This window comes from Argopecten irradians, chromosome 8, assembly GCF_041381155.1.
Source record: "Argopecten irradians isolate NY chromosome 8, Ai_NY, whole genome shotgun sequence".
NCBI lineage: Eukaryota > Metazoa > Mollusca > Bivalvia > Pectinida > Pectinidae > Argopecten > Argopecten irradians.
In genome coordinates, this window is record NC_091141.1 from 29,129,183 (window position 1) to 29,147,855 (window position 18,673).

Here is an 18,673-nt window from a genome sequence, read left to right on the forward strand (position 1 = left end):
GGAACATGACGATTAATGTCATACAAGTAGGGTATTTTTCAAAAAACAAAAACCTAAGAACTATTCCCAGAATACTGGTAATTAAACATGTATTAGCATAAACATTATACTAAACTCGATTACCAAAATTAAACACTCTCAACATTGTGAAATAAACAGTGTACAGATATTACATCAATAGCATCTAACTGAATCCTCCCAAAGGTTGGTTTATAAGGTGGACGATTACGTAGAATCCCCCAAAGTTTCGTTTGAATTATGTTTTAATTTAGAATTTTAATGTATGTGAGTATCGAATCCTACTTTTGAAAACCACATTGTACTATGCAATACCAAAGAAAATAGCGAACGTTTTGAAAGTGAAAACCTACTATTTAAGTACTATTTAAGAACAATATTTATATAGATAGGATACTAACAAGGTCAGACATGTTCCAAATCAGACAACCAATTGATTTGTGAAACGTTTTCTAAGAATTTTGCTGTTTTCTTAACGAACTCAAGCTGATTGACATATAATAAATAAAAGACACATTAAAAAGACGAATAACGGATGCTATACTGGAGTATAGTCCTATTCATTATGGCTTTAAAGTGTGGATACTTTATAATAGAGAAGTTTTAAATAAATAAATTGATAAAACAGTATCTTAACATAATTATGCTGCGTTCGATGAACATAATCGACCTTCCGTAATATTACCTGACATAAAAAAACAAGGTACGTATAGTGGAGCGGCTAAGGTCGATTTTTCGGCAAAATCGTTCAAATTTTGCAGAAAGCATGAAACTTTGCATATGGCTTCTTTAGGACATCAGGTTTCAGGAAAAACATAGACCCCAAAAATTCACGGTCCCTGGCGGCCGCCATATTGGTTTTTAAAATGGCTGCCACAAAACACCTTCTGCGACCCATATATCTTATTATATACCAGCTAGACCCACACTTTAAACGTCTAAACCCATATTATTGATACTTAGAAACATTCTGTTAGTGTTAAACTTCATATAGAAGGGCCGACATTTTGTATTTCAAGATTGCCGCCAACGTTGCGAGCTATATCTGAATAAACACATATAATTAGGTAAGCTGACTTTAAGGAAATAAACACCTGGAAATAGAGTGAGAGTATTGATACTTTTGTATTGTTTGATACATAAATAATTTGATTCTTATTTTAATTTCAAAATGACTGCCGTATTGAATTCCAAGATGGCCGTTTAACAAAATTATTTTTTTCCGTATTTCACTCTGTAAGTGATCGATCAAGTAACCACTCTTAACATGTTGATACATATGATATGCCTTGAATGATATTGGAATAAACTCGAATTGCAACTCTACAGGCGTCACCACAGGATCATCTTTCATGAGAATTTGACTGCCGTATTGAATTCCAAGATGGCCGTTTAACAAAAAATATTTTTTCCGTATTTCACTCTGTAAGTGATCGATCAAGTAACCACTCTTAACATGTTGATACATATGATATGCCTTGAATGATATTGGAATAAACCCCGAATTGCAACTCTACAGGCGTCACCAGAGGATCATCCTTCATGGGCTTTATCGACTCTTCAACTGGAACATCTTCAAAGTCGCAAGTCAACAGCGATTGTCCAAATCACTGCCCATATGCAGATAACACCAAGCTCAAACATTGTCACTTCTACTGCGATCAATCGGGCGCCTTCTCTCCTGTTTTTGACAGTGGATCCACAGCTGATTTCTTGTCATTCTTCATTATTTCCAATTTTGGATATAGCTTTTACGTTGAACATGCAGGAAACAAGAATACCCATTCCTACATTATAGGATATTGATATCTGCTACCAATCTTTCGTCTCCCTCCTTTCAAATCCTTCCTCACAGTGTAACTCCTATGGAACTGTCAAGTCATCCATAAACACATCTAGACAAACACAATTCACCTTATTATCTCCAAGACCATAACCTAAATTCTTCTCATGTATTATGAATTCCTTCTTCAGATCATACAGACATCTGCCATCGCTCTTTACCTTTAGCAAATGTGATTAAAGTACTTTATTTTAGTGACTACGACTTCTTTGTTGTTTACTTTTTTCAAGATGTCTGCCAATTTACTTAGCAGCTTCTCAGGACGATAGCTATACTTTCTTTAAGGAGGTGGGGTTGTATAACGCGCAAGAGTTCCTGGTGGCACAATCATTAGCCTGCAGGTATCGCTCCCACCTTTTGTCATATATCGACGTCAACCAGAACTAAAATCCAAGGTTCCAGATGACCAATATCTGACTGAGTTAGTTTTCTGTCTATGTGGTTTCCAGTCTTGTCAATCATCTACAGAATTTGCACGTTTTAATGCCCATATGTGAAGGTGACTGACAAAATGGGCCCAGATGAGGAAAAATCACATTTTCATTTTATCACATGTTTTCATACCCTTAGATATGAAGACCATATTTCCAAAATATTGAAGACGTACGAAAAGGCATTAATGAGATATACCACTTTGAATAAAGCAACCATTGTTGTCTTCAATGACAAAATTAGCAACGTCAAATCACAACGTCATGAATCACAACGTCATATTATAAGACTACTCATGGGGCAAGATATACACAAAATGACGTTGTTGTTGTATTTTTACATGCATTTTATTTACATTGAGAACATAATCTGTATCTATACATGTAAATTAAACATATACATGTAGTTATATATAAAATATAAATAACAGTGATTTTACCGTTCTTAACTATGTCAACAAAAATGTTTGTTTTTTATATATATGTATAACAACAGATTTTGCTGAAAGTTGTTTGACGATAGTTGCTTCGCAATACCTACATATATAAATGGAATACTTGAAAACCAATCTGAACGAAAGTCAATCTAGGACACCATTCAAAGTACATGTTGTATACACAATCGATACATGTAAATCTGTACATGTAGTCTACTGTTCAAAGTCCTAAATCTATGTGTGAAAGTTATTATCAGCCAATGCACATGGATATACAAAACAGTGACATATATGAGCATGAAAAAATAAGATATGGAACATTTTAACATATACTGTGATTTTGTTTTTCAAATCTAAACTAACTCCTCGGTTTCTATTTCAATTAGGTCAGAAAAGTTTGAGCCCATGCAGTGACATTAATTGGTTCAATAACTCAGTATGTAGTGTCCAGTTTCAAATCACTGCAGCAACAACTGATTCCTTTTTCCTCCCTTGGACACACCACTGATGTCCCAACTCATTTTACTAACTGACTGCGGCTTAGGCTCAATTGGTTTGGGACAAACAATGTCTTTAGCAAGAGATGTTGAACAAAATTCCCTTATTTGTTCAAACAAATACCACTGTCGTGCAATATCAAGTTTTTTCCGTTCAATGGGTTCCGGAAGAATTCAAGCCACTGGGAGAGTGTCTTTGTTTGGCAGCAGGTTCACTTTCACCTCATCAGATGAAATGCTTTCCTTACAGGTGACAACACCAGGTTCATCTACACTTACACAAAAGTGATGGTATTTGCTGATGTATTTTAGAGGTGCTTTCAGGAGTGTTTTCCAGTCCCTAAACACTACAGGTTTTGCATCATCATCCACTAGCTGTTGTATATTGTGCCCATTCTTACTGGACTGCAATACTGTATCAGCTACATGTAATGTACAAAACCTTTTAATCACAGTTGTCCCAGAATCACTTAACTTAGCAATAATTTATCTGTTGTATTAACTTTTAATTACGAACTTTATCAGATACATGTACATCAATATAAATAGGAATCAATAGATGTATATACAAATAATTTATATTTCATGATACATGTAGGAGTTTCTTTTCGTCTTTTTATCACACAGCATGAATACAAAGACGGATGAAATACCTGTTTTATTGTCTCAGCATAATTTCTCCATTTCATTTTTCATAGTCCAAAGTGCCAGTCTGGTTTAAATTTTGTATGTCCTGCTATCATCATGGAACAATCTATCTTTCTGTGTAATCCTGAAACCAATTTTTCAGTGAAGAAATATATAAGGAGCTCAGTCATCATGTACATGTAGCTAAGGATTAACTTAACTAATACAAGACATATGGAATGAACATAACAAAGAAAATAACTATTAATTTATTTATGATTTATAAAACTCATCGGTACATAATTATTGATTAGTAGGTTTTTAATCAATACTTATTTTAAAGAAATATTTATAACAAATAGGGATCTAAAACATATATCAGTTTAAACAGACATCAGACAATCAAGATATTTCCTGTTTCTAGATTATCCACAACTCTGACTCATCCTGAAGTCAATTAGAAACACAAAATAAATTATCTAGACTATCTTTTTTACCTGTGAGTACTCTCCAAATGGCATACCACAAAACAACATTGTTTTTGTTTTGACCGCTACAGTTGTCAAAGTTGAACTGTGCCTCTGTTTCTACATGCCAATGATGTACCATGCTGACCACACTGTTGGCTCCCTTACCAGGATTCACCGATTCATCTACTAGGTACAACACCTGCTTTCCTGCAATACAAAATAGAAAACATTTTCTAGATTTCAAATAGTTAAAGTTCTATAAATGATCCATACCAAATTGCTGTTAAAAGCATGTAAAGATTCCGATTATAATGTACTATTGCCGTAATTGCTTGAAATAGATTCATAGCATTACACATTATTTACAACTAATTCTTAGTCTGACAAATTCTTTATCAAAATGTTTATTATCAATTACTAGATTTTGGAGTCTCACTAAATACATCGTATTTCAACAGTTATCAGTTAAGTTGTACAAAATGTAGAGAAAATATATTTGATACTTGCATAGTAGTATAACATGGTAAAACATGGATAGTGTATGCATATTGTACATCTGTACACATATACATGCACATACATGTTGTATGTGTAAATCGTGAAATTTTAACATATGAAATGTGACACTTAACATACCTGATGCTTCAGAACACATTCCAAAAACATTACATTTCCTTGGTGTTCTAAAATACACAGGTCCCACTTGTTGGGAATGGTGAGGGAAGTGGACCTGTTGAGCATAATCCCAAGAGTAGTGCATGGCTGTATCAACTGATTGTGGCAAGTTCTCTGTAAAAATAAAACAACAAAAGATAAATGCACGCTGAAAAAATAAACAAACAAAAAAAAAACATTTTGTCAGTTTAATACAAGTATTTTCACAAAGACAATTTGACAGTTTATATTCATAGATTACAGGTAAAATTGTAGTTCTAGCCTTAAGACTTTAAAATTTCATAGGTGTGTACTTTTAATATTTGTGACAAGTTATCGCCCTTGTTAAACTCTTGTGTTTTCATTTGAACGGAGCCCGGACTACACATCTGTCAAACATATCATGTCATTTGCTGTAAACCAATGAGTAAGTGATGAACTGTGCTAAATTGCTTTATTCTATAGTTATTCTGTCAAATTAAGATAATGTCTCATTCGATTGATCTTGCGCGATTGGTTATTATTATATATATATGTTTTGGCCTATACACATACACAGCGTGTAGGTAAATCATAACATATGTGTTTACAAACATGAAAGCATGTATATGCTGTCCATCTTTATAGTTTTTGTAATATTGTTTATTTTATAGTTTATTACCCTCTCCTAAGGTCCTGTAATTTTCAAGAAATAAAATCTTAAACGCCACAATATGTATGTACCAGAACTTGGTCTTGTACATGTACATGTACTTAATTTACTGAATTAGTTACAGTTCTATATTAAATATATTTCTACCATTAAAAGCAACACCTGAATCTATTGAAATATCTTTGATTATTATCTTTTTAGTAATAAACACTGTACATGTAATTTGTATTGTACAAGTCATGCATATTGTTCTTAAATATCGAACTTACCATTGGACTCATTACTACCTCGCTGCTTCTACATTGTTTCCTGTAATGGTCTTTTTCATCCTTTGCTAGAGTGACATGTGCATTGTAAGATGTCAAGAGAATGGTTTTCTCATCTTCTGCCAGGGATCCACTATTTACTAAGTTTAGAGCAAATTCCTGACACTGCTGGCAAAGGTCTGTACAGGGTTTAGTAATAACAATATGAGGGCATAGTTCCTTCCATAGCCTCTGAAATGTCATCAGACTTACTTGTCTGCATCCTGTTTTTCTGACAGAGTTTGGTACACATTAAAAATGTCAGATGTTTTATCCGATGGCAAACAATATTTCTCTCGCATATTTACAAAGGAATGTTTTGATTCCTTCCCTGTCATCATAGGTAAGACCATGAACAGTTGACTTTCCAACTCTACCGTGGACTCTAGGTCTTAATCCATCATTATCAAGCGATTTTGCAATAGCTAATAATTTCTTCTTTTCAACACCGTGTAAAAAACAAAACGTCTGACGACACACCCTGCTGCCATTGAAGTAATACTCCTGGTACGGTCTTTCCCTCTCTCTAACTTTGTGCTTTTTTGACTGTGTGCTGTATCCCGACCGTCTATGTGCAAATAACTGAGATTTTATTATGAGATCAAGTTCTTCCCGTGACAGCTCCTTGCACGACTCTCTGTAATCTACAATGTCGTTGAAATCGAAAATTGAACTACACGGTCGTCCATTAAAAAAATCTTTACAACCACAAGTGTCATTACTGAATTTTGACTGAATTATGTATTCCTTATTATCCTCGTCGCACAATTTTAGAGCTACATTCAGACAGCCCTCGCTTTCCACCGAATCGGACTCGTAATTTATGTTATCTTCATCCGAAAATTATCAGAATTTTCACATTCTACATGTAAATTTGGACAAAAGTAAAGTTCATCTACCTCATTCAATTCTGTAATAAAATGTATATCTTGGTCCTCCAAAAATTCAGATGGAATGGTACTGGTACAACTCTCCTGGCTCATAGTTCACGATGGTTTCATTTCGTAACTACTGTAAACAAACTACGCTATTCCGCCGACAAAATATTGTATGTTAGAGTTATCACCCATTGATCATTCGGTCGAAAAACGGGGACACGATAAGTCAAAACATTGTTTACCACTATATCAATTTCATTTAATTTGCATTAACTTCTAAATTTTCGGCGTTTGTTGAAAACGCGAGAACAATGCCTCCAGCGTTGGCATTTTTGTGGAAATTACACGTGTATTTATTGCAGCTACTTGTTTAATGCTATATCAACCAACCGACACTTCTGACTTGTTGACAAGGAAAATACGTACGTCTAAACATTTGATTTAATTTGATTTTGATTAGCTAGGCCAGTCTCTCTAAGTACACATAAAATGCGTGGTAAATGAACGATGGTAAATACAATTTTCTGAAATACACGTGTTCAAGTCGACAAAAATTGCGCGCAAAACTTTAACGTCATTTTTCTCGACGTCACAATCGCCGCATCTGGGCCCATTTTGTCAGTCGCCGTCACATCTATGTTTTCTCTTTGAAGGCTTATTTTTCTCTATACCAGTTTATCTCCTAAGTTAGTAATGATATTGGGAGTTCTACCTCGGAGGATCAGCTTATATTTGTAAAGCTTTGACATAGCGGTCATCATGACTAACTTCGGGACTTGCTTGTCGTGTATTCTAGTGCCGCTACAGGCAATTTGATAGACGTACAACCAGGGATCATGTCAGACGAGGTAAATATCCAAATACGATCCTCCATTCCACATACATAAATGATATAATCCTCAATTGTAATCGTTTTGTTTGCAATTTGTATCTTTCGGAAACACCTCAGTTTATCTGATATCCTATCTCTCTTCCAAATGACATTAATGAGTTCCCACAGTATCTTTTATAATGTTTGGGTACATCTTGCATTTGTAGACAGTGTAAGGTATACCAATAGGACATTGTGCTGATGTAGTGAAGATCTCCATCAGGATAGGCTATTTCCAATTACATGATATAGCTCTTATACGAGTGTTCTTTCAAGAATGACAAATATTGCTATCGTGTAAAATTTCATTCTAGAACTATAATTATATTTTTGGCATGAGCATGGGTGTGGGGCATGCTTTCAAGGCTGCTGTACTCTGCAAGAGTTAAAGGTCCGCTACCGGTCCGAAATGATGAAATTGTTAAACGTTTTCTAATGACCGTTGTGAAAGTTAATCACAGTGTGTTTATAAGGACGACGTCGGGGATCATAAGCGACCCGCTTTATGGAAATTTACGTTTATATTTAATTTATCCATTCAGATTGGTTCAGAGAATAATGGTATGTTTAATATTTGTAGAAGAAGTTAATATGAAGTTTTTACGTAATGTTTCCGAAATTATCAGGCAATTTTGTTTATTTATGTACCTTTAATTTGATACTACCAGACCCCTTGAGTTTCAAATTGGATGCCATTTTGAAATTCAAATAGGAATCGAATTATATTTTATGAAACATTAAAATATAAATACTCACTGTATTTGCAGGTTGTTTTATTTACTGAAAGTCAGCTAAATAAATTGTGATATTATTATTATATACGGATTTAGGTAAAAGTAATAAATTGGCGGCCATCTTAGAATACAAAATGGCCTCTTTTTACATGACGTTTAACACTACAAGAATGATCCTAAGTAATAATAAGTATCATTAATATTGTTGTAGACGTTTAAGAGGAGTGTTAACTTGATTTTTACAAATAAATAGGGGAAAAACTTGAACTGATACAGCAATGTTGGATTTCAAAACGGCGGTGTTGGATTTCAAAACGGCGGTTATTTTGAAATCCATTATTGCCGCATACATTAAAATAATAATCAAATTATTTATGTATTAAACACGTCAAAATCATGAATATTCTCACTTTGTTTGCAACTGTTTATTTGCTAAAAGCAAGATTAATAAATTAGATGCATTATGTACAGATATACATATACAGAACCTACATGTACATGTACGTATTATGGTATTGTAATTTTTTTAAACTTGCTAGTTATCTTTCTCATTCATATCAGAAACTTTTTAACTTATCTAATATATACAAACGTATATGTATGTTTATGATCATATATCATTGATATGCGCTTATCAGGGTAATTCCTTTTCTGTTATAACTACATTGTACAAAGTGGTTATTCTCAGAGTCATCGAAGATGACGCGCTAAAATTTTAACCGGATTACAATGCATTCGTATGTGTTTTTATATACATATGATCGTTAAGAATAACATCAAGATTTCAGTGGTTGCTTTTTTTTTTTTTACATTACTGTAAAAAATGGATTCTTTTTGAAATCCGTAATATAATAGATATCTATCATATTTTATATACTGTCAGTACACTATTCCTTCATTTTTTCGTAATACTATAAGAGATTACTCTCCTCTAATTAAACTATTTGTGTATAATTTTCGAGAATCGTATTAGTCTTATTTGAGTTGTTTACTGTGCTAAATTGGTGAATGTGACCATCATATCCGAAAATATTTTAAAACCGGATCAGAGAATTATTAAGCCTAGTCTTTGTCGACTCAGCGCTTGATACCTGTAGTCAAGAAACATTGTGTTATGAAGGCGTCTGGTTGACACTGATATTATAATTCATCTTTGCGGTGTGAGTGAACATGGTCAGATGGCCATGGTGTGTCTGTGGGTTTTTTTTGGAAGAATCTGTCGTACATGTATGTCAGGTAGTAGTCTTTGATGTCGCCCAATTTGATAATGTTTTTAAACTCTCTTTTTGTATTTCTTTCCTCTTTCTGTAATCTTTCATCACCCTACTCCTTTAGGCTGGAAACGGTGGAACTTAAGTATTTCATAAGAAAGTCAAAGTGGAAGGTGTGAGGCTAGTCGCGGCTAATGTGCAAGGTCTTTCGAATAAAACAAAACGTAAAGATGTATTTTCTTATCTTAGAGACACGAATAAACATATCTTTTGTCTACACGATACACATTTTACTGCGGACAATGAAGAAATTATTAGGAATGAATGGGGTTACGAATCGTATTTTTCGTCTTTTCGTGGGAATGCGCGTGGAGTAGCAATTCTTTTCAGTAGTGACTTTGAGTTTAAAGTTCACAAGGAGAAGAAAGATTTATCTGGAATTTTTTTAGCTTTAGACATAGAAATCGATTCTGCACATATTGCACTTATTAATATTTATGGTCCTAATCAGGATAGTCCAGACTTCTATTCAAAAATCTCCGATGTTATTGAAGACTTTGGCCATAATCATGTTATTGTTTGTGGCGACTTTAACCTTGTTTTAAATCCAACTCTTGATTATGATAATATATACAAGAATATAAATAATCCAAAAGCCAGGGAAAAAGTATTAGATATAATAGAAAACTTTGGTCTTATAGATGTCTTTAGAGAACAACACGAAAATGTTAGGAGATATACTTGGAGGAAAAAAAATCCAGTGAAACAAGCACGTCTTGATTTTTTCATTGTTTCAGAGAGTTTACTGCCAAGTATTGACCAGTCAGGCATAGATTTTGGGTATAGATCAGATCATTCATTTCCAAATATATCTCTTACAATAAATGAATTCAAAAGGGGTAAAGATACTTGGAAAATTAATAATTCTCTTCTGTATGACCAAGATTATCTGAATTTAGTTAATAATTGCATTAGCAAAGTGAAAAAGCAATACTGTTTACCAATCTATCTTTTAAATAATATTGAAAACATTGCTAATTCCGAGATTCAATTTTCTATTGATGATCAACTATTTTTAGAAACCTTGCTCATGGAAATCCGAGGATGTACAATTTCATATGCATCATATAAGAAAAAAACAAGAAAACTGTAGAGAAGATAATCTAAAGAAAGAGATACAAAAACTTGAGGCACAGGAAAACACTAATTTAGATGAATTAAATGATAAGAAAAAGGATTTAGAGAGGATAAGATCACATAAGATAAAAGGTAGTATTATAAGATCAAGAGTAAAATGGGCAGAAGAAGGGGAAAAACCAACTAGTTATTTTTTTCAGTTTGGAAAATAGAAACTATACCTCAAAAATAATACCAAAACTGCAGACTCCAAGTAACAAGGTATTAACAAAACAAGAAGATATTTTGGAGGAAGTATGTTCATTATATAAAACTCTCTATGGTGTTCCGGAAAATACAGATCTAGAAGATAATATACAAAATATGAATTTATCAAACTATCTTAATTATAATGAAATGCCTAAGTTATCTCAAGAAGAATCTGATCATTTGGAAGCGGAAATCTCATATCAAGAGGCAGGACAAACTTTAAAATTAATGAAAAATGATAAAAGTCCAGGATCAGATGGATTTACTACAGAATTTTTTAAATGTTTCTGGGGAAAATTGGGGGATTTTATTGTAAGATCAATAAATTTTGGCTATCGTTCAGGGCAACTTTCTATCACACAGAGACAAGGAATTATAACTTGCATACCAAAGGCAGATAAACCCAAGCATTTCATTAAAAATTGGAGACCTATATCACTTTTAAACATTGTTTATAAGATTGCATCTGGTACTATTGCTAATAGAATAAAAACCGTTCTTAATAAATTAATAAGTGATGATCAAACTGGTTTTATTTCCGGGCGTTATATTGGAGTAAATACTAGATTGATATATGATATTATGCATTATACTGAGGAAAATGACATACCATTTTGAGAAGGCCTTTGATTCGGTGTCGTGGCTATTTATAGAAAAAGTTCTTCTTTTATTTGGTTTCGGAAATAGTATTATAAACTGGTTTAAAACTATACATTGTAATGTACAATCTGCTGTTAATCAGGGTGGAAATATCTCTTCTTTCTTTGGTATTGGGAGGGGCTGCCGTCAGGGGGATCCTATCGCACCATATTTGTTTATTCTTTGTGCTGAAATTCTAGCTATAAAACTGCGAAATAATAAAGATATAAAAGGAGTAAATGTTGAAAATTGTCCTATTTTGTTATCTCAGTATGCAGATGATACTTCACTTATACTCGACGGTTCGGAGAAATCTCTAAAAGAATCAATTATGGAACTTAATAGATTTGCAAAAATTTCTGGACTTAAAATGAATGTTGATAAAACGCAAGTGATTTGGATTGGTAGCAAGAAATATAGTGAAGACTCTTTTTTACCGGAACTTAAATTACAGTGGGGGAAGGAAAAACTTGAATTGCTAGGTATTGTTTTTAGTGTAAATCTCCATGAAATGCCAAAACTTAACTTTGACAAAAAACTAATCAGACTAAAATCTTTGTTAAAAGTATGGAAAAGAAGATCTTTAACACCTATAGGAAAAATTCACATTATCAAATCCCTACTTATCTCACAATTCAACCATCTTTTTATATCTCTTCCCAATCCAGATAATAAATTGATAAGCACACTCAATTCAGTATTATTTGACTATTTATGGAATGGGAAACCTGACAAAATTAAAAGGGAGAAAACCACACAAAATTATGCAAATGGAGGATTGAAAATGATAAATACCATAGCTTTTATAAATTCTCTTAAACTTACATGGGTAAGAAGACTTTATCAGACTAAAGAGAAATGGCAGACAATTCTAAAAACTTTGATCAATATTGATCTTCTTTCAAATTGTGGGTCGGAATATATGAAGATGTGTGAAAATAAATGTAAAAATAAATTCTGGAGTGATGTTTTTAAATCGTGGTATATGTTAAGCTCAAAATATAACGAGAAAATCTGTCAGGAAAACATTTTGATGGCTCCTATTTGGTATAACAGTGATATTAAGGTGGATAGGAAGATAATCTTCTATAAAAACTATTATCAGAACGGTGTGTGTATCATAAATGACATTGTTAAGAGTGTAGAAGGAAGTTTATTTTACACATATCAAGAATTTATTCAGATTTACCAAGTTAACACAATTTTTTTACAGTACCAAGGTCTTGTTTCAGCTACCAAAAAACTATTTTTTTCATATGATTTACAAAGAAAACAAATTCATTATCCATATATGCCTATTAATCTGCAACTCTTTCTCAAAGATAGAAAAGGATTTTAACTGTTTTATAACTTTTTAAACAAGTCCGATATAATACCGTCCGGTCCTAGAAAATGGAATGCGATTTTTAACAATATAGATCATGAAACTTGGTGTAAAATATATAAAATTCCATTTAATGTTACAACAAATACTAAACTACAGTGGTTCCAATATAGATTAATCCATTATATTTTGGCAACAAATTCATTTTTGTTTAAAATCAGAGTAGTTATCTCCCCTCTTTGTGTACTCTGCAATACTGAGCCTGAAACTATTACACACTTGTTATGGGAGTGTGACGAAGTGCAAGGATTACTTGAAAGTTTTGACACATTATTACAAGCTCTCTTGATTCCCTTTTATGTTAATAAAAAATCCTTTCTTTTTGGACTCTTGCATGAAAACTATCTCCATAGTAATAGAGTGGACAATGAAATTATCATAATTATAAAGCAATGCATTTACAGAATGAGATGTTTACACAACTCATTAAGCATAAACGCTCTTATCAACACAATTAAAGACCATTATACAATTCAAAAATATATTTCAAATAGTAAAGATGAAAAAGTAAAACTTAAATTTGAAAATGAATGGAGAAAATGGGAAAAACTAATCAAGTTATAATTGCACTTTGTCACACATTTACTTTATTAAACTTTTTAAATCCATATTTATAATTTGTTTATTTTATTTCATTTTATTCCCCCCTTCCCCTTTCCCTGCACAAAGCCGAAATTGCATTTTTTTTTCTTTTTTTTTATTAAAGATTTTTATACAGTTATAATTGTTCCATCCTGCCTAGACTCTTTTAACTTTTTTTTTCTTTTTTCTTTCTTTTCAATGTCCTTTCTCTTTCTTTATAACTCTATCACTTTTTTTCTTTTTCTTCTAATCCTGTCTTTGATTCCTTTCGTTAATATTCAGTACAATATAATTTTCCCCTCATCTCCAAACTCCTAATTCGTATAATTTTTTCTACGTATGTACTAGAAATTTAAGCTTCGTATGTGTATGTATGTGAATGTATATGCATGTGTTAAATATATGAGTGTATTTTTTTACGTAAGTATGTATGTGTTTGAGAGTCTATTGAGTGTATTTGTATATTTAATTGTACTGAATGAAAATCATGAATAAAAAGATAATTATAAAAAAAAATATGTACAGATATAGCTCGCAAAGTTGGCGACCATCTTGAAATTCAAAATCGCGGTCCTTCTCAATGACGTTAAACGCCATCAGAATGTTCCTAGGCATCAATGATATGGGTTTATACGTTCAAAGTTTGGGTCTAGCTGGTATAGAGCGTAAGATATGGGTCGCAGAAGGTGTTTTGGAGGCAATTTTAAAAAACCAATATGACGGCCGCCAGGGACCGTGAATTATTGGGGTCTATTTTTTCCCTGAAACCTGATGTCTTTTCATGCTTTTTTTCAAAATTTGAACGGTTTTCATGCTTAGCCGCTCCACTAGTATTGCAACATAATAGAAGGAAAATTAAAAAGGCGATCTAAAGGTATATGTATAAGTTAGACGACGGCAAAGATGAAAACGTAACCCACTCCCACCCCAAATGCGTTTATTGATACTTGTACAGACATGTCTGGCGCTACCTTGCATACCTACTGGTTTTTATACTCGTGACATGAACGTATTTAACATTCGGTCTTATTCGAGCTATTCAGTGTAATCATATTTTAATTAAGTTTGATTATACCTGTATGTCTGTTAACCTTGGATGTAATCATGTCATTACACCACTTCCATTATGGCCCTAGCATTTTAGTATTTTAAATTGATGAATGTCTGCAAACTATCTCTTGACAATTATAATAACACATTGTTGTCATAATTGACTTTACATATCTGTGTATCCCTCTGCCACCGTATACATAGCAGACCGCCCTCTATAAGTGGATACATTTATTCCTTCTTTTAAACGCCGATCATTTAAAGTATATCTAAACTATTTTGATAACGTCATCTGACGTATTACTTACCAAAATTATTTTTTTATATGGTCTATTTGTTTCTTTAATTAAATATGTATTATCATTCGTTCATTATCCATACAAACATGTTTGATAACTCATCAGCGTCTTTGAACTCTCTGGCAGTGTTCCATACATATCGTTTTGATGTTTTATTCGATGAGGTTTGCAATAGAAATAACAGCCTATATCCGGTATAAATGTCACTTTGTCTACACTGCCATGACATCTCTGAGTTATAAAAGGTCATGTTTAATGTAGGTCATGAATTGCAGTTTAATTGATATCATCAAATCACTTCACCTCCATAACATTGCGTTAAAAACGCATTACATTCAAAGAACTCAAAATTGATGTATACTATACACCGTATTAAGGATGTCTTGGCGACTTATTCGTGCACATAGATAGTTATTTCCACTTACATTTCAATTTAAGGTACCAGGGATTCATGTGGAAATCACTTTAATGTTATGACTATGCGCCAGCTCAAAGAGTAGGTAATCACTTGGCATAAAGTTAATCAAACGGAATTTTAAAATGGGAAATAGTATCAATAACATAATAAAACAATGTGTTTTAATTTTTGCCATGTGTAAATGTGTCGATCGCAGAGAAGGAGAATAGAAAGACTGTATAATAGCAGACATTTTAAATGGTGTGTTTATTGTTCTGCTTTTGCATTGTTATATATTTCACAATATTGTCATATATTTAAACAACCATTGGTATCAGTACTAGTATTTCTAGTGCATTCTTTATTCACTGTCACTGTTATCTCGTCAACGTCGTACATTGTATAACTCGCTGTTAGTGTTTTGTATATTTCGATTAAATGCTCCATTCGAAGGAACTACGCGATTTATGTCATACTAGTCGGATACATTTGTATTTCAAAAACAAAAACCTACGAACTATTCCCACAACACTGGTAGATAAACATGTATTAGCATGATAATTATATTAAAGTCGGTTACCATAATTGATATAAAAACACTTCATAAGTGTATCTCAACATTGTGAATGAACAATGTCTAGTACATCAATGGCATCTACGTGAATCCTCCTAAAGATTTGTTTATAAAGTAGACGATTACGTAGGATCCTCCTAACATTCATTTGAATTACAAATGAATTTTAAAATTTTAATTAATATGAGTTTCAATTCCTACTTTAGAAAACCATATTGTACTATACAATACCAAAGAAAAGATTCGAACATTTTGAAAATGGAAACCTAAGAACTTTTTTTAGAATAATATCTTGTTTGGTAGGATATTAACAAGGTCAGATATGTTCCTAATTGGATACTAAATTGATTTGTGGAACGTTTTCTAAGAATAACAGATAATATGAACTCATTTCTGTTTTCTTAACGAACTCAAGCTGATTAAAATACATTAAATAAAAAGGCGCACTAAAACGACTAATAACGAATGTTATACTGGAGAATAGTCGTCCTATCCAGTATAATTCTAAAAAGTGTACATACATGAAAGAAGTTTCAAACAAATGAAACATTACATTAGCATGATTATGCTGCATTCGATGAACATAATGAAAAATGAAAAAAAAAATGAAAATAAAATCTGTCCACAAAAATAATTGTCATAACAAAAAATGACTTTTTGTCCACTAAACGATAATTTTGTTTAACAACATTTATTTATGTCATTACGGAAATGAAGTTATAATAAAAAACAAAACATTTTTTGTAAGACGAAAGTGATTTTGTTACGACAGAGTTCAATTTTGTGCACACAAAATTGAATTACAAAATTGAATTTTGTCTACAAAAAACGAATAACTGTACAACTTTACTTTGCTTATTTCGTCATGACTTGTCCACTGAAAGATTGTTTGTATAACAAAACTTATTTTTGTAATATGTTATAAATTTTGTTAATCTGAACTCATTTTTGTTGAACAAAATTCATTTTTGTCTACACAAAATTGGATTTCGTGTACAAAGTCACAAGTGTCCAATTTGGCTCCCCATAGTACCCGGGTATATTGAGAATATCTTCTTCTCCTGGATTCTTCACCTTCTCCCACCTCTGAGATGTGTTTACAGTGCCGTTACACAAAGTTGTCTGATTAGTATAGAACTGAAAACAGTGACAGCATTCAGGGATTTATAGATATACACCTGGTATCGACTGAAACATTTTTTATTAACATTACAATAGCTCATATGCTATTAAACCTGTTATGTGTTTTGAAATTTTATTCAGGACACTTCCTTATGAACACATGTCCTCAGTGACTACGCGTCCGGTAAATATGTACAGATCACCCTGTTATCGAATATTGCATTAACACAAATAGACATTGTGTTTTTCTTCGTCATATTTTATAGCGTTTATCAATTTATTTATATATATAAAAATCATAAATATTATTCATGCAGACTTTGGTAAAACAATTGATGAACCTTTTAGAAAATGAATGTAATTGAGCACTGTTTTTTATATAGTGGGAATTGGTAACATATTTTGGAACTAAGTACAGCTATTTTATGATTCACGTTTTATTGTAATTATATTTGTGTCGTACGTTGAGTAGCATGGTGATCTGGGGTAATTTATGGAACATGTTTAATGTTTATGTTTCGGATCTTAAATTTGTCATTTTCCCTAACATTCTGCCGATATTTACAAGCTACAGTAAGACATTATACTATCCATGATGGATGTAAATTCTTTTTTAAAATTTCAAACAGTTTACATAATATACATAAATGGATACCAAGTAAACAGATACATACGGAGTCATCACGCTTGACGTTTTGTTAAGTCATACCTACATGTATATACATGCACATATATAACGTGACAAATCATAGTATTACTGTGCATAACATATGCATACATAGCATGACACAACATACATACATACATGTATACATACACACATACATGGATGCATACATACACATATACATGCATGCCTGTATACATCCATAAATGCATGCATGCATACACACCATACATACACACCATGCATACACACATACATATTATAGCAACACATATATAGCAAATAACACAACATATATACATTATGTATGCATACATAATAACATCACACATAACATAGCATAACAAACATAGATAGCACCATAACATACATACACATAGCATAACGGGCATAGATCTATAAATATATCCATAGATATATAGCAAGCCATAACGCACAAACAAGCATTCTCCCACTCGCACACACATACACACCCCCATAGACAGACATACAGACCAAAAGAACGAAAATAAAAGAAAGAAAACACAAGGGGAATGTACCGTTTTTAATTACACATGTAGGTATATATTAGTTTACACACAATTAATACATGATAAAACTATGGTGATGATAAATCATTGGTCTAGTCAGCGATACAAACTTTAACAGTCAGTGATATGATGTAGAATAACAAAAGATAAGATAATATTTCAGTATGTTACCTGTAAAAACAGTAAATAAATTAAGTGAGAAAGACTAGGATATATTTACCTACCCCCAAATTTTATTCATTAAAATTGACAAACATCACATCTTACTGGTTTGGCCCTGGTATATATATATATATATAACCATTTTGAGATATGTTTATAACGATTAATGCTTCGTTTTTAATGCCGTCATAAGAAGTTTTGTTTTAAATACTATTAACATTAGGTCTGATATTTTGAATAATTGTTTAAATCA

At 32.3% G+C, this 18,673-nt stretch overlaps 1 protein-coding gene and 1 pseudogene across 1 annotated transcript in view; both read right to left on the reverse strand.

Annotated features, from left to right (window-relative positions):
* The window catches only part of LOC138329825 (tropomyosin-like), a 1,360,115-nt gene that overhangs the window by 200,528 nt on the left and 1,140,914 nt on the right, over nt 1–18,673 (reverse strand). The gene's annotated exons all lie outside the window — the stretch shown is intronic.
* LOC138328839 (uncharacterized) lies at nt 2,800–6,917 on the reverse strand (annotated as a pseudogene).